General features: G+C 34.6%; 1 pseudogene; it reads right to left on the reverse strand.

The window, feature by feature from the left end:
* Positions 1-259: 259 nt before the first annotated feature.
* The window catches only part of LOC122738378, a 94,565-nt pseudogene continuing 75,569 nt past the window's right edge, over positions 260-19,255 (reverse strand).

The following is a 19,255-nucleotide window of genomic DNA, read 5'->3' on the forward strand; positions in this document are numbered from 1 at the left end:
GTTATCTAAACCCCAACCGACTCAAAAAAGATTTTGTCTTTGTTTCTCTAAAAGGCAAAACACTTGCTCCCCAAGGCTGGGAGGCCCCATGCTCTCCTCCCTTCCCCCCTCCCCCGCAGACCTAGGGAGCAGAGTAGGGCGGCCCTTGGGCTGGGCAGGTCCTGGGCCTCCCTGCTCTACACCACCCCACCCATACTAATGTGGCCTGTCTCCTCTGCCATTGCTACTCCTGCGGCGGAGATGCCCTTGGGAGCCTCCACTATACAGGCAGGCTTAACTTCTTCCCCTTTAAGACTTTGGTGATGTAGAGGGAGAAGAATTCACAGTACAGAACAGTCTGCACCGGCCAGCCACAATGGCAATGAGGTCAAAGAAGCCTTCAAACTGGTAGCGTCAGATCCAATAAAACAGGTAGAGTGTTCTGTAAACGCCCAGGGCAAACAGCTAATGGCTGGTGATGGACTCTGCTTCACTCTCCTTGGTCACCATGAACAGCTTTGGCAGGATGGCCACAGACTCAGACACAGATACAGACACAGACAAAGGGAGACGGTCCCAAGGAACTCCAGTGGGGTGAAGTCATGGTTGAACAAAAAAGCCAAGATGGCTGTGAGGACCACAAGAAACTCCACTAGGAAGGTGTCATGGTTGCTGTCACGTGGCCTTAAACTTGCTATAGATCATCCAGACAGTGGTGAAGGAGCAGGTGACTTAGACCACCTTCATAGAGGTGCTGTAGAGAGAGATGTGATTGGTGAACAGGTCTAGGTAGCGGGCAGTGAAGACCACTGCGAACAGAATCTGTCTCTTCCACGAGATCCTGATGCAGGAGTGGGAGAGGTCCCCCAGGAATCAAAAGAGGTTCATGGCCGAGGGCTGCCGGCACTGCGGGCCAGGGGCAAGCTCACACAGTCTGGTCTGGCGGAGCCAGAAGGGGAGCTCGGCCAAGCGAGGTCCCGAGCTGGCAGAGGAGGCGGCGGAGGGGCCTATACCTGTTTTTAACTAAAGATAATGCTTAGACCAACTCATAAAGTTGTGTCACTGTGAGGAAAGTGATTTGTAAAGAAAAATATGAAATGAAAGTGTAATTTATTATTAGTACAAAATAATTGGATTAGCAATCAGAAGTCCTAGGCTCCACTACTTTCCAGCTATAAGACCTAGGATAAGTCATCTATGAACTTCAGTTTGCTCCCGGAAAAATAGACCTAATAATCCTACCTGTGGGGAGAAGAGTGAAATAAAGTATGTTATTAGAGGCAATATGGTTAAACCATACTAGAGTCCGGAGTACCTGGGTAACAAATCTAACCCATATCAATTAGACATGACACTATGAGCAAATTGCTTCCCTTCTGAGCCCCAGTTTCCTCTTCTATAAATTGGGAAGAGTAAATCCTGTAGATGGTCCTAAACCTTAGGGTTGAGTTTCCTCTCCTCTCAAGCTGGGGAAACTACAAATCCTGGAAGCTTTCATGGCCATCCAGTCCTTTGCCAGGGGTTGTTACACAATATACTAATAACAAAATTCAAGAGGCAATAAAAGAAAGGGAATTATCCTTCACAGTAACTAGAAAATGCAAGAAATATTTGGAAATCAAACTATCAAAGCACAAAAAATTAATATAGATTCAAAAACAAAGTGCTCATTAAAGAAATAAAGATTGACATAAATCACTGGAGGAATATTCAGAGCTCATGGCTGGGCCATGCCAATTTAATAAAAATGAAATTACTATTAGAATTAATTTGTAGTTTTCCTGATATACCAATGAAATTATATAAGGGATATTTTATGGAACTTTATAGAACAAGAATAAAATTCTTCTGGAGAAACAAAAAATCTAGACCATCAAGGAAAATAATGAAAAGAGGTAGGAAGAAATAAGGTAATTCTACTTCCAGAACTCAAATTATATTATAAAATAGAAGTCACCAAAATAATTTGAGCTTGTTTAAAAAGAAAGGCAGATGAATAGAACAGAATAAAGGAGAATCAGAAACAATAGAACTCAAAAACCCAGTGCTTGATAAAATAGAAAACATAAATTACACAGGACAAAATTTCTTACAAAAAATACTACTGGGCAAACTAGAAAGCAGTCTGGAAGAAATTTGGCTTAGACTAATACCTTATGGCATATTCCACAATAAATTCTAAAATGAACATATGACTTCTATAATAACGATACCATAATAATCAGAAGAGAAGTAGATGATATACTTCTCACAGGTATAGGTAGGAAATGTATTCCTTTTTTTCCCCCAGCAACAAACGGAAATGTATTCTTAACCAAAGAATGGATAGAAATGATTATAAAAGATAAAACAGATAAGTTTAATTACCTGAAAATGAAAAGCTTCTGCAGAAATAAATTGATCCTGTCTTGGGTAAGAATGAAAACAATCAAATGGGAAAGAAATCTTTGCATGACATTTCTAAGAGTTTGATATCAAGACACATAAATTGCTAATATATATTACACATCTATGCCTATATGCACACATATGTGTACACACATTTAAAACTATACTTATATATGTTTATATGTGCATGCATTTGTATATACAGTTCTTACATGCACACACACACACACACACACATATATAAATATCTGCCTATCTACCTGCTATAATCCATCTATCCATCCATCCATCCATGTATCTATTATTTATCTATCTATCCAAAAGCCATCATTAAAAAGTGGTCAAAGGATAGGGACAAGTATTTCACAAAAGAAGAAAAGCCAGCTTTTAACAGCTATGTGAAAGAATGCTTCAAATCACCATAAATAAAAAAAATCAAAATCGAAATCCCTGAGGTTTCATATAACAAACAACATATAGTAAAAAGGTAAAAATGGGAATACTCAGTGTCAGAGAGATTGTGGAAGGGCGGGAGGGTTGGTGATGTAAAAAACAAAAGGTGTCAGTAACATTTTATTTTAAGAAAAAGAGTATTAAGGATTCTATTTAACTGATCAATATAGACTAAGTATCGATGGTTAATTGTATCTAAACATACACATAATATTCAAATGGACTGTTTTTCATTGTCATAATACTATATCACAATGGATGTTGATTTATAGTGTCCAAGGTCAGTAGTGTTGTTATTATTGAGGTACTTTCCCCATTTAGTTGAGAAAATATTTTGTTATACCACATTGTACAAGGACACAATTAAATCGTTTTGGATGTGATAACTTAGGTTTCATTTTAAGGAAATTGTTGTAATGCTTTGCCATTAAAGCATCATATTTTTGAATTATGTGATGCAGATTGAGCACTAAATGTTTTCAAAATTTGTCTTTTAATTGTTATCCTTGAATAATCTCCTAACTTCTGTTAATCACTTCATTATACTTGGTTATGATACTATCCTTAAATTTTTTTTCTTTTAAAATTATAAACCATGATCAAAGATGAGATAGAGAACATTATGAAATGAAAAATGGATTATTTTTATTACAGTAAATTTGAAAAAGTTTTTGCACAAACAAAACCACTGCAAACAAGATCAGAAGGAAAGTAGAAAACTCGGAAACAATTTTTACAGCCAGTGTTTCTGATAAAAGCCTCATATCTAAAATATATAAAGAAGTGAATAAAATATAGAAGAATCCAAATCATTTCCCCAATTGAGAAATCATCAAAGGATATGAACAGGCAGTTTTCAGATGAAGAAATTAAAGCCATATGAAAAAATGTCTTCAATCACTACTCATTAGAGAAATGAAAATGAAAACTACACTGAGGTACCACTTTGCACCTATCCAATTGGCTAATATGACAAAAAAGGAAAATGATAAATGTTAAAGGAGATGTGGGAAAATTGGAACAACTAATGCACTGTTGGTGGAGTTGTGAACTGATTCAACAATTCTGGAGAGCAATTTGGAAAAATGCCCCAAAGTCTATAAAACTGCATATCCTTTGATCCAGCAATACCACTACTAGGTCTATATCCCAAAGAGATCATAAAAATGGGGAAAGGACCCACATATACAAAAATATTTATAGCTGCTTTTTTGTGGTGGCAAAGAATGGGAAACTGAGGAAATGTCCATCATTTGGGGAATGGATAAACAAGATGTGGTATATGAATGTAATGGAATATTGTTGTGTTGTAAATGATAAGCAGGCAGATTTCAGGAAAACTTGGAAAGACTTATATGAATTGATGCTGAGTGAAATGAACAGAACCAATAGAACATTGTATACAGCTATCAACAACATTTTGTGATAATCAGTTGTGATAGACTTAGCTCTTCTCAGCAATACAGTGATCCAAGACAATGCCAAAAGACTCATAATGAAAATGTTCTCCATATATAGAAAAACAACTATGGACTCTGAAAGCAGATTGAAGCATACTCTTTTCACTTTTGTTGTTGCTTTTTGTTATTGCTGTGGTTGTTTCTTCTGTTTTATTTTTGTTTGTTTTTTCCTTTTGTTCTGATTCTTCTCTTACAACATGACTAATTTGGAAATATGTTTAACATGATTGTAATATATAACCTATATCAGATTGCTTGCTGTTTTTGAAGGGGGGCGGGAAGGGAGGGTGGGAGAAAAAGGTGGAATTCAAAATCTCATAAAAGTGAATATTGAAAACTATATGTAATTAGAAAAATAAAGTTCTGGAAAGAAAAGAGGGGGGAAAGGATAAGGATATAATATTTATTTTTGTTCAGACAAATAAGCATGACATATAAAAGTAGATTTTTCTTTGCTAAAAATTTGACTATGCAAAATAGTTCAACACAAGACATTTTAAGCTCCCCATGCCTGACCTACACTCCTGCTCCTTTCCACCTCATACATTCCATCTTTCCCTTCTAGGAACAATACAAGCATCACCTTCTAGATGTTTTGCTAATAACTCAAATGCTAGTGACCTCCCTCCTAAATAACTTTGTATTTAAACTACTTTGCAGCTATTTGTATTTATTGTCTTTATAATTTTATTTATACTATATATCTGTATATTATCTATACTGTAAATTTTAGATAAATATATCATGCATATTTATATGAACTAGGACACATATGTGGTAAAAAGTTTTTTAACAGTCGGTTAGTGAATATAGAAAGATGCCAGTTTTTAAAGGACCCTTTCAGGGAGGAGACCAATGACCATGCGTGGGCTACGCATGTCAGCCCGGCTGCTAAGAACTCCACTTCTGGGGTGCGAGCTTAAAAGGCAAGGAGAGAACGGAAGTGGGATCTCTGGCCTGCTCTCCTGGTCTGATGATTGGCGCGACACACAGATAGATGCTGACCGGAGTTGGACGCGTCCTGGCTTGCCGTTAGTATCACGTGCTTGGCTCTCTCTCTCTCTCCCCCCAAAGGTGGCTTTGGGCTTTTGGTGAATTTTATACAGAATATAGACTAAGCTTAGACTTAAGACTATTTGTTTTGCATTTCTACTTTCCTATCCCTCTAATCAACATCACCTGGTAACTACCACACAATAAAAGCTCTAACTATAGACCAGAGGTTTCTTCCATTTACTAGTCTGGGAGATAAATTAAGGAAAAGGTTAGGAAGGGGAGGTTAATGCTCAGTATCCAATTTTAAATCTCACACATACATGCGCACACACGTATATCTCTTCTCAACTAGAATATAATCTCTCAATATGTAGGGATTATTTCATTATATGTTATGGAATACAAACTGTGGAATCTCACAAGTGCTAGAACAATGTGACCTTTGTTTGCAGAATCACTGGAGGAGAATAAATAACAGTAAACAAAAATTCAATTTTCTTTGATGAGCTATATTCTAATTACCTATAGTTTTCATGCCAAACATATTGAATACTTTTTTGTTTATTAACTATTTTTCCCTACGAACTTTGCTTAATATGGTCTAATAAGGAAATCTAGGCAATGAAGACTGACATCCTAATATACAAGGTGGGCCAAAAGTCACAATGTTCTAATAAATTTTTGAAAAATATTTTCCTTTAATTTTGTCATTTATGAAATTTGATTTTTCACACATTATGTAAATTCCTTTCCTATATATACTATATATTATGCTATGGATTTATAAATTAAAAACAAAAATAAAATAGTTATTAAATATTGAAACCCCTTTGTGACTTTTGGCCCACTCTATGTGTATGTGTATGTATGTGTGTCTGTACAGACACACATATACATATAAATACACATATGTATACATGTATGCATTCATGCATGTGTGCACATCTGTGTGTATATAAAACAGACCAGTCATCAGATGGAATTTTTGATGGCTTTAAATAGAAACTATGTAGTCCTGAAGTAAGACATAGAATGTTTCTCTTGGCCATTACCAGGTTTATTCTATGATGCAATGCATTTATTACATAGTAGAAGTATTGGCAATATTATTTTTATTTATGTTTTTCACTTAGAAGTGATGTTATCATGTTGTAATGATTGGAATGACGCCACCTGATGGAGACTTACTGTAGAAGAATTCCGCCCATGAAGCCAAGGTCTTTGAGGGCAAGACCAGGAGTCTTTTTTTTTGGTGTCAGAAAGTGATGCGGGCTAGTGGGAGGAGGAAGGAAGAGACTGGCGCTCGGTCTCGCGCTCTTTCCTGAGGATGCTGGTGGAGAGGGGAGCTAGAAATGCACTCTCCCTTTAATAGATAGGAATCTAGGCTTTTCTCTCTCTCTTTACCAAATTCTTATTCTCCTTAATAAATGCTTAAAAGTCTAACTCTTGCTAAAGCTTATAATTTATTGGCGACCACTCATTAGATATTTTAGACAGACTAGCTAGAATTTTAGCCCTTAACAATGTTGTGATATATTTTCCACAAGGTGCACTTCTTGGGCTGAATTCTATCATAATCTTCCTCCAAGTAATTTCATCAGCAGGGAACTCATCATCTTGTGAGATTGTATCAACTTTGGTACTCATATTTCACCAGTCCCCTCTGATTGAAGAGCTAGAAGATATAACAAAGAATTCTCCCAAAGTTTCTATTTAAAGAAAGTTGCCAGACCAGTCAACACTTCATTTTTCACGAGTTGTTCTTGAGTTGGATTTCACCACACCATGGTGCTGGGTACTTTCTTCCCCCACCTCTAGTTCTTCAGTTTCTTTTTGTGTATTTTCTTTCTCTGTTAGATTGTGAGTTCCTTGAGAAGAAAGACTTAATTTTTTTTTAAATTTAAAATTTGATTTTTAAAAAAAATTATATCCCTGACACATACCACAATATATGGAACATAGTAAGCATGTTATAAATGTTTATTGACTGATACTTCTTATCTCATTTATTATAAACATTACTTTTCTTAACAATGAATTGGTCCATATTTTAACATTAAAAGGAGGAATCATATTATTGAATTAAAATATAAAGAAGTGGACATGAAATTATTTCAATGGAATATATGCAACAATAATCAGAAATTTTATGAAGTAGTTATGAGTAATAGTTGTAAGTAAAAGGAAGAGCCAATGATATTGTGGTATCACAACAATGGGTATGCATGCCCAGACCAAATTTATTTTTTATTTATATATTTCAATCACATCTATTTTAAACAATTTAGCTTTTATCACATAATATAATTATTCATACTTTTATAAAGTGCAATGCAATTAAATTAAACAGAAAGCCAAGAAATACCTGACACAGCTTATATAAATGACCTTGTTAGCTAGATTATTTGACTATTAGAATGCCTGAATAAAAATAATAAGTTCATTCCCCATTGTTTTTGGGTAGTATAACAAATATAAACTTTTGTTTAAAAATTTCAGATTATCATATGATGTGGTGAACCACCTGCAGGTAATAAAATTTTCTCAGTATTTTACTTCACCTTCAAAAATAAAAAAGCCACTTTTCCTGTGATTTAGTTTCATAACAAAAAATAGCTGTGGGGAAGGTTGTTAGTAGTGAAACAAAAAGGCAGGTTTTTTTTTTTCCCGTAAAGGAACTAAATTTGGAAAATACTAATTGCATTTACTTAGAGAGATTTCTCAGTAAGCTTGCTTTTGGTATTTCATAAGATCCTTCACACTCATCTTAAACAATTAAAAATCAAGAACATTTAAAAATATTTTGTGTTTAATCAATTTTATTGTAAATAATCTTAAACATGTCAACATCAATGATAAGTTATCAATAATTTATCTTGTAAACTTTTCTGATCCTTATACATTCTCATTTACATATGGTTATTTAGATAGATTACATTATTTGTAATTTTATTTACTTCTCCCCCTTTTGTTTTCCCATTTAAGGTTATTTTATATAGATATTTCCTCATTTTTGCATAGTCTTCATATTTGACATTATTTCCAATAAAATGGTAATCCATTGTGCTGAATAAAGTAGTCCAAAGCAATGGTGTTAATTGAAATAGAATTCTCATTAGCTATTTTAATTTTTTTCTTTAATTATTAATAGTAAAGATATTTTGATGTAGTTATTTCCTATTTACCTTTCTTTTATTGTTAATTGTTTATTCAGATCCACTGGAGACTCTATTTTACCCTTGCTGGTTTGTTTCAGTTTCCTATGCAATTTATTAGTTAAAACCATTTATTTTTACTTATGTATTTGATGGGAACATTTTCTCCATCTATTTGCTTTTCTATTTTTCTAGTTTTATTATGTTCTCCATTCAACATGCCATTTTTCATTATTTATAGGGATACTCAGCATTATCTTACCCTGAAAATATTTTCACAATAACATTCTTCCTATATTATAACCAGGATACCACCATGACATTGTAACATTCTGCTATAACATGTATAACATTTCTAGGCTAGTTCCAGTAGAGCAAACTGCCCCATTACATTATTTTGACCAGCATGATTTTATGGAAGCAATTAACAGTGTTAGGCAGGGTATGCATGTATAATCAAACCCATTAGCCTTGTCCCTGATCTTTTCTTGCACTGATTCAATAATTAAGAATATATCTGTTCTTCAAGATTGAGATGAGTATATTATTTGGCTTAAATGTAGACATATTTTACTATATTAAATGGACTTATGATCTAATTGATATCAATATTCCCTATATTAATGGGGAATGCTATCTAGCCATGCTTTTTATTCCTATTCAATTCAGTCCAAATATTCCCATAGGTCCTTCAATGAAGGATTTAGCCAGTGTCCTCTAGGTTGAAACTTCTTAAATTGTGGGTCATGACCCCACATGGGGTTGTGTAACTGAATGTGGGGGTCATGAAAAATTTGGCAACAGTAAAGGGTTATCTATACCTATTTTACATACCTATATAACTGGGTTCATGTCAAAAATTCTTGGTCAAAAAGGGAGTGGAAAAAGTTTAAGAAGCCCTGCTTTAGGCCTTCCTCTAGGTCAGTGGTTCTCAAAGTGTGCTCGAGAGACACATGGAGGTCCCTGTGTCCCTTTGAGGGAGTCCTCAATCTCAAAACCCTTTTCATAAAAACTAATAAAACTGAGATACTTTATTTTCTAATATGATAAATATTAATGGATTTAACCCACAACACAAAAGCCCTTTAGTGGGGCACACAATATTTTTTAAGAGTGTAAAGAGTTTTTGAAACCAAAAAGTTTGAGAATTACTGCTGTAGGCCTTAAAACATGTGAACCAATGCAGCACTGAGGCTGTATAACTGACACTCTTCAATATTTCTAAATCACCAGTCCAACTGTTTTCAATCATACATTTCCTTTAAAGAAGAGCAGGATAATAGAGAGAATCTATTTGTATGTACTTTTTTATAGCTAAGGAAACAGTGGTACCTAAAGGTTAAATGTCTTGCACAAGATCACACAGCTTGTCAGGGGCAGAAATAGGATTCAATTACAGGTCCTCTAAAGAAATTGACCAATCTTTCCATTGTACCATGGTACCTACTACTTCCTGAAATGACAATCTCTAAAAAAAAATACACCAAGGACTCAAGAGTTAGAATCCAAATGCCATAGGTCCATTGTCATTTATTAAAATTTGTTACTAAAAGAATACTGACCAATCTGTTCCATTTCCCATGTATTTTTGGTCCCCTTGTCAGTTTCATCTATAAATTCTCTTGGAACGATGTTGCCTAGATAAGTCCCATTCCACACATTTTAGATTTTTAAAAATATTCCTCTCAGATTATACAGATAGTTCTCATTTTATGCAAATTCTCATTGCGCACATTTGACTTTACCTAAGGAATTCTGGGTTTTTTTTTTGTTTTTTTTTTTTAGTGAGGCCATTGGGGTTAAGTGACTTGCCCAGGGTCACACAGCTAGTAAGTGTTAAATGTCTGAGGCCGGATTTGAACTCAGGTCCTCCTGACTCCAGGCCCGGTGCTCTATGCACTGTGCCACAGAGCTGCAGGAATTCTGAAAAAGAACCAATCAAATGAAGATTTTGAATGAGGGTTTGGTTGAGCTGCTAGCTACAAAGATTGCACATAATATATTGTAGTAAATAACCATAGTAATTTACTGTTTAATAAACCCAAAGATCTAAGGTTTTGGAACAAAACTTTAGTATTCGACAAAAAAATGCTGGGAAAACTAGAAAACAGTATGGGAGAAATTAGGTATAGATCAACAGTTTCTATCATATACCAAGATTAGGTCAAAATGGGTACATGATTTAAACATGAAGGCTGACACCACAAACAAATTAGAGGAGGATAGAATAGTCTCCCTGTCAGATCTATGATAAGGGGAGATAGAGAGAGAATTACAAAATATAAAATGGATAATATTAATTATATTAAATTGAACAGGTTTTGTACAACCAAACCAAAACAACCAAAATTATATAAGGAAAGCAGAAAACTGGGGGAAAACTTCATAGTAAGTATCTCTGATGAAGACCAAGTCATTCCCCACTTGATAAATGGTCAAAAGTCTTTTGAAAAAAAAGTATCTCAATCACTTTTTGAAGTATTTCATTTTTTTTGTTTTCAGCAATCATTTTTGTAAGATTTTGAGTTCCAAATTTTCTCCCTTCCTCCCTTCCCTCCCTGTTCCCCAAGATAAAAATCATACATATATATATGTATCTATATATATGTATGTGTATATATATATATATATAATATTGGTGAGAATTATTGTATTGCTAAGTCTTTTACAGTTGATCATTATACAATATTGCTGTTATCTTATACAATGTTCTCCTGGTTCTGTTCACATCACTCAGCATCAGTTCATATAAGTCTTTCCAGGTTTTTATGAAATCTACTTATTTATTATCTCAATCACTCTTGATTAGAGAAATGCAAATGAAAACAATTCCAAGGTACCATCTCACACATATGAGACTGGCTAATAAGACAGAAAAGGAAATGACAAATGTTGGAGGTGACAAGGGAAAACTGGGACTCTAATGCCTTATTGGTGGAGTTTTGAATTGATCCAGCCATTCTAGAAAACAATTTAGAACTACGTCCAAAGAGCTACCAAGCTGTGCATACCCTTTGATTTAATAATATCACTACTAGGTATGTAACCCAAAGAGATTTTTTAAAGGAAAAAGAACCTATTTGTGCAAAATATTTATAGCAGCTCTTTTTGTGGTGGTTAGGAATTGGAAATTGAGAGGATGTCCATCAATTGTGGAATGGCTGAATAAATTAGATGATATTTTTATGCTATAAGAAATTACGAGCAGGATGTTTTCAGAAAAAACCTGGAAAGACTTGCATGAAATGACACAGAGTGAAGTGAGCAGAATCAGAACATTGTAAACAATAACAACAATATAATATAATAAGTAACTCTGAATGACTTAGCAATATAATGATCCAAAACAATCCCAAAGGACTCATGAAAATGTTATGTACCTTCAAAGAAAGGACTGAAGCATTCTCTCTCTTTCTCTCTCTCTCTCTCTCTCTCTCTCTCTCTCTCTCTCTCTCCCTCTCTCCCTCCGTCCCTCCCTCCCTTCCTTTAGTTAGTTTTTTTTGTATGAAATGATTAATACAGAAATATGTTTGATATGCTCACACATGCATAACCTATATTGGATTGCTTACTATCTCCAGGAGAGGGTGGGGGAGGAAGGAAGGGATAGAATTTGGAACTCAAAACTTAAAAAATGTTAAAATGGTTTTTAGTTTTTACATATATTTATGGAAAAATAAAATCTTATTTAAAAATTCTCTTATATAATTGCTTCTTTGTAATGTGTTGGATTCTGCTTATTTGCACATGGTATCAATTGCTTGCTTAAATTGCTTGTGATTGTTTTAATTGCACAATCTTATTTTTCTCATTTTTATTCTTCTATATTATTATTGCTGTTCTTATTCTAAGAAGTCAGTTAAATGAGTACAAGAAGCGAATTAAGAATGACTTCCTGTGAGAATTGAAAAACAGATAAAATTTTGTTCTCATGTAATGTTTCCTCTTCCAGAAATAACTGCTAATTTAGGGTTAGAATGCTGTGGTAATGGTTGGGTAGTAGAAGGTTGATTTTTGACATTAGTACCTTTAAACTTTAGGAGTTGATTTGTAATGATGACAGCTTCCTATATTTCACTCTAATTCTAAACTAGAGAGATGGCCAAATACTGACATTTATGCAGTAATTAAAGGTTTGCTAAGTGCCCTATAAAAATAATTCCCTTGAGCCTCACAATACCCTGATATGGAAGATAGGAATATCCCTACTTTACAGGTCAGACAACTACAAGTAACTATAACCTCAGAGAGGCTAAGTAACTTGCTCATCATGGCCCTGTAGCTAGAAACCAGAGGCAAGAGATGAACCCAGATTTGTGGGATCCCATTATAGATAACACCCTATCTACTATGGCTTGCAATAGACTCTAGGCTAGAAGTTAGAAAATCCAAGTCCCTGATCCATTACAAAATTATAGAATGGTTGATCTAGAAGCAACTTAATAAATGATCTGATTCTTACTTAACAGATGAGGCAACAAAGTCCTAAAATGGTTACATCACTTTCTACCACCATCTAGCTAGTTAGTGGCAGAGGACTTGAATCATGATTTCCTTAATCCTAAATTGAGTATGCCTTTTTAAAATTAATCTTCTGACTATGGACATCCATTTAATCTCAATGAGTTAGATTTTCCTCCTCTGTCTTATAAGGATGATGTTTTCCTTTTTTTGCCTACCCCACAGGCTGGTGTGAGAATCAAATAAGATAATTATACATGAAGCAAATTTGAAAACTAAAATGCAATAGCAATGCAAGGTATTATTATTATAATTGTTTATTGAGTTAAGTATCAGGCAATAAATCTGTCCTTCCTCCAAAATCATATAATCTAATTGCTAAGAGGTTTTGTTTATTTGTTTTACACACTTTCCCTAGGTCATAAACAGTATGGTATTTTGAGATTTAAAATTGGATAGACTTCTAGACTTGGAGTCAAGAACACTTCCAATATTATTTTTGTCACCATAGGTGTCCGTAGCACTGACCACATCATCTCCTAATCAAGCAATTCAATAAGTTTTAAGTGTATACTCTGTGCTATAAATTGTGCTTATTCCTGGGGATATAAGACAAAAACCAAACTAGCCCCATCCTTCAAAGTACTTACATTCTACTGGTAGAAGCAACATGAAGGTTCATATAAAATGGAGGGAAAATGAGTATTAAGTAATTTGGAAGAGGCTGAAAGGAGTACAGATTGGGAAAGGAAGTTTGGGAAGAGCACTAATGATGAAGAAGGGATGAAAAAGGCCTCATGGAATGTTTTTTCTTCATCTGCAAAATACTTGAACCGAGTTTTGAAAGAAGTTGCAGATTCCAAAAGATGGAGGTGAGGAGGGAGAGCATTGCAAATTAGAGGGACAGCCTTTACAAAGAAATGGAGGTGAGAAATAGAGGGAAAGGTAAGTATATTGTTTTGGCTTTATTAAAGAAAAGACAGCATCATTTGGAGTAAGAATTTAAAGGACATTAACTATATATTTTTATAAAGCATTTTCAATTTTATCCCAGAACCCCATAAGCTTCTTAATCAGGGGAATGACATGGGGTAGAACCCAAGATGAGAGTGTTAATCTGCTATCTGTGTGGATGACGAATAGAGGAAGGGAGAAATTAGAGTCATGGAGACCAAAATATGAGACTTTTGTAATAGTCCAGCAAGAAATGATGAAGACTTGAATTACTATGGTGGTTGTATGAAAGGAAACTATCCTCTTCTAATTGTTAAGTGGACACTAATTTTATGGGCCTCTTACCTAGTACTTGTCTCCATTGTTTTCTCCTATTGACTAAGTGAAACTGATGAAGGGGAGCTGACAGTAAATTGGTTTGGGGAAATATAGGGCCTTTATCCCATTCTGCAGATGACAGGTGTGCTAAAGAAAATCTCTAGAGCTACTTCACTGCAATTCATTCTACAAGTCTCCTCTTTCAGAATTGGTGTAGCGTTGCATCTTAGGTGATCCAAATAATATCTGGGAAAATAAACAAAGTAATATTATCCTTTCATTTCCTGGTGGCCAGCAAAAGCCTTAATATACTTGGATGGTCATTAATTGTATACTTGGTTGTTACTTATTTGTCCCTTTGAGTGTGACTGTCTCTTTTCCTTTCACATATTTTTGGGAAGCTGCCAAGCCCAGGTACATCAACACAGTCCTGGGATTTGGGGGAATTTAGGTTGTTTTCTGGCTTGTCAGTTCTTGAGGGATGTTGCAGTTGTGTGTATTCACTCTCTGCTGATTATTTATGCCACTTGGCACTGAGACAACAGAGAAACTCATTAGTGAATACAAAGATCGTAAAGTTGGAGATAGGGTCCACTGGGTGCCTTTTCATGGGATAATAGCTTTGCTTGCTTTCTTTTTCTTTCTTTCTTTCTGTTTTTACTTTCAGGTTTCAGGACTCAGGTTAGATAGGGGTGTGATTTTGAGATGCTATCCAGCTTAATGGTGGCTGTGAGGAATCCCTTCTTAAGGGAATCCTTTGCTTTTAGTTTTAATCTATATGAATTAACTCATAACTCCTAGCTCTAAGAAGAAGATTATATTTACTTCATGAAACCCTCTATTTCTCAACTCAATCATAGCTAACCCATCCAACACACAATGATTGTTTATCCTATTTATACAGCAATGGAGCCTCTTGATCTTTCTCAGTAGCTTTCTTCAGTGTTGGATCATTTTTTTATCACTGGAAATTATGTCTAAGCCAGGTTGATTTTCCTTAGTTTTGTCCTCTGTCAAGGGGACAGCTAGTTGTGTTTTAAGAATAATAAATATTCATTTGTTCTTGTTCACTCTATATTTCCCCATGAGTATGCTTGCTGAATTGAAGAAGATGCAGAGAATTATGTATAGGTATACTTCATTGCACAAACAAATGTGTTTCTGAAAAAGTATGTGTAGAGTTAATTTTGATAAATCAAGCCATATTTGAAACATATTAGGTGAGCTCAATATTAAAGAATCCTAGAGCAGTTACTAGATCAGTGGTTCTTAAACTATTTTTGTTCACAGTACAATATTTTTTTTGTGAGGAACTATAGCACAAGTTGGAAACAAAGAAGTGTTTTTAGACAATTGGGCCTCTAGACCTATTACCTAGGTCTTAGTATTTCTTTTCTTCTCCTTTCCTTTTCCCATATTCTCATCTTCTCCTTTCATTACTTCCCCAGAACTCTCAGGAGAGGAAGAGGCATTAAGCCCCTCACTTTCCAACTTTTATATAGAGGTATTGTGACCTTCCCAATGCCAAATGCATCTAGTACTTACATATTGCTTACTGTACCCATGGTACTTGACCTCTTGGTAGCATTTGATGCTGTGAACCACCCTTCCATCAAGACAATTTTATGTTAATAATAACAACCAAAACATTTATTTAAAACTTCACCATTTGGGTGGGTCAGTGGAATAGATTAGGCATATAATACATTATGGTAAATGACCAGAGTAATTTAGTGTTTAATAAACCCAAAGATCCAAGATTTTGGTATAAAAACTCATTATTTGACAAAAACTGTTGGGAAAATTAGAAAACAATATAGCAGAAACTAGATATAGACAAACACCTTATACTGTATGCCAAGAGAAGGTCAAAATAGGTACATGACTTAGACATAAAGGTTGATACCATAAGCAAATTAATAGAATATGGATAGGATAGTTTACTTGTCAGATCTATGGATAAGGGAAGACTTTAGAACCAAACAAGATATAGAGAGTATTACAAAATACAAAATGGTTAATGTTGATTATATAAAAGTAAAAAAGGTTTTACACAAACCAAAACAATGCAACCAAGATTAGAAGGAAAACAGAAAAGTGGGAAGAAATTTTTACAGCAAGTATCTCTGATAAAGGTCTCATTTCTCAAATATATAGAGAACTGAGTCAAAGAACACAAGTTATAAGAACACAAGTTATTCCCCAGTTTAAAATGGTGAAAGGATATTAATAGGCAGCTTTCAGACAAAGAAATAAAGTTATCTATAGTCATATAAAATTCTCTAAATCATTATTGATTAGAGAAATGCAAGTTAAAATAGCTCTGTGGTACCATCTCACACCTATGAGATTGGCTAATATGACAGAAAAGGAAAGTGATAAATGTTGGTGGGAATGTGGGAAAACTTGGACACTAATGCACTGTTGGAGGATTTGTGAACTGATCCAACCATTCTGGAGAACAATTTGGAACTATGACCAAAAGGCTTTCAAATTGTGCATACCCTTTAATCCAGCAATACCACTATTTGATCTGTATCCCAAAGAGACAAAAAGGGAAAGGAACCTATTTGTACAAAAATATTTATAGCAGCTCTTTTTGTGGTAGTTAAGAATTGGAAGTTGAGAGGATGCCCATCAGTTGAGAAATATTTGAACAAATCATGGCATATGATTATCATGGAATATTATTGTGTCATAAGAAATAATGAGTAGCATGATTTCAGAAAAACATGCAAAGACTTACATGAACTGATACAGAGTGAAGTGAGCAAAACCAAGAGAACACTATATACAGTAACAACAGTACTATATGATGAACAACTGAGAATGACTTAGATATGCTCAGCAATGTAGTGATCCAAGAAAACCCTAAAGGACTCATGATAAAAAATGCTATCTACCTCCAGAGAAAGAAGTGATGGTGTCTGAACAGGGACCAAAGCATGCTTGCTTGTGTTCGCTCACTCTCTCTTTCTCTCTTCCTTTCTCTCTCTCTCTCCCTCTCCCCTTTCCTTTCTTCTTTCCTTCCTTGGTTCCTTTGTTTCATTCAAATTTTCTTGCAAAAAATGACTAATATGGAAAGTTTTATATTATTGCACATGTATAAACCTATATCAGATTGCTTACCATCTCAGGGAGGGGGGAGGAGAATGTAGGGAGGGAGAGATAAAATTTGGAACTCAAAACACAAAAATAGATGTTAAAAATTGTTTTGGGGGCAGCTAGGTTAAAACCTATGTGGATAGAGCTCTTGTCCATAAAGTCAGAAGATTATAATTCAAATCTGGCCTGAGAAACAAGCTGTATGATCCTGGACAAGTCATTTAACCCCAATTGCTTCCCTTTCTCCTCAACCCCAAAATGGGAAAATTATTTTTACATGTAATTGGGTAAAATATAAAAATCCCTTCATTTGCAGTATGCTTAATACACACTAATTAATGTAATTAATTACTTAATGTACATCTTATATAGATATCTGTTTATTACCCAATTTTTATGAAAGAGTATCAATAGTGTGGAGTAGTGGATAAAAATCAAGATCTGGAATCTGGAAGACAATGTTCAAATTCTGGCTCTTACATATTAGTCATATGACCATGAGCAAATCATTTAACATCTTTGAGTCTCAGTTTCTTCATGTGTAAAATTAGGCAGTTGGACTAGATAGACTCTAAAGTTTCTTCCAGATCTCAATCTATCATCTTATGATCTATCATACATCTCCTTTTTTTCACTTGACCATTCAGTCTCTGTCTTCATTGCTATTTCTCAGCCTCCATCCATCCCTTAAAAGTATCTTTCCTTGAAAGTTTTATCTTTGATCTTCTTCTCTCTTCAGGTTCTCATTTGGTGTTCTCGTTTGTTCTCATGACTTCAGTGGGCACATTCATGTAGATCAGTGCCAAATCTTCATATCAATCCCCAATTTCCTCCTTCCTAACATTATTCAGTTGTCTCCTGGATGTCTGGCCTGAAATCACTTCTACCCACAACATTCCTGATCATGTCTGTAAGCAAATTCATCATGTTCCCCTTTAAATCTTGCCCTTTTGCTAATTTTTCTATTGTTTATGATAACAGCTCTGTTTGAATGAAAGAATGGATGGATGAATGAATGAATGAAAAAAAAAGTTATTAAGTGGTTACCATTTGCTAGAAACTGAGATATAAATACAAGCGTGGCTATTCCTGACCTCAAACAGCTTCTATTCTAAGAGGGGAAGAACTTATTATAGAGAAACAGTGGCTGTGGAGAGTGATTTGGTCCTCAAAGTCACAGTGACAGTGAGTCATAAGACAATTAATTGATTGTTATTTCCAGTTATGTATTGCATTGTGTTCATTCAATTACTATTTCCAAAGCTAGAGATGGAAAGATGGGGAAAAGAGGACTATATATATATATATATATATATATATATATATATATATATATATATATATATATATATATATATATGGCAGCATGACAGGATGTGGGGTCTGAAGCCTTAGATATGATGAATTATCTTCAATCAAAAGTTTATGTCCCCAAAGCATGAGCTGGACTGCCAGAAAAGAGACTTAAGGAGTAGAATAGCAGCATAGTAAGATTGATATGATTAGTTTGAGGGCTACTATATTCCACTAACTTGCACTAAACAGTCAATCTTCTCAGTCATGCAGGTTTATAATCTTGAAGTACTCTTTGATTCTTTATTCTGTCCCACTCCAAATATACAATCAGTGGTCAAGTCCTGTCAATTCTATCTTTGTAATAGTTTTTGTATCTGTCCCCTCCTCTCACCTTCAATTATAGCCACACTTGTTTAGACCCACATTTCTTTTTGCCTAATTCTAATAACTTCCTAACTTGTCTCACTGTTTTCAATCAATCGTCTTTCCAACCCACCCTCTCCTTGGCAATTTGCTCACTCATCCTTTTGTTATAGTGACTTCTGTATATATCTTCAAAATACACATTGAATTTTAAGTTTCATGAATACAAGGTCTGTGTGATAATGATCTTTGTATTTCTAACACTTTGGAGAGTCCCAAGCACTAGGAGATCCTTAGTACACATTTATTGCATGGATTGTTATTATT

This window comes from Dromiciops gliroides, chromosome 2, assembly GCF_019393635.1.
Source record: "Dromiciops gliroides isolate mDroGli1 chromosome 2, mDroGli1.pri, whole genome shotgun sequence".
NCBI classification, from domain to species: Eukaryota; Metazoa; Chordata; class Mammalia; order Microbiotheria; family Microbiotheriidae; genus Dromiciops; species Dromiciops gliroides.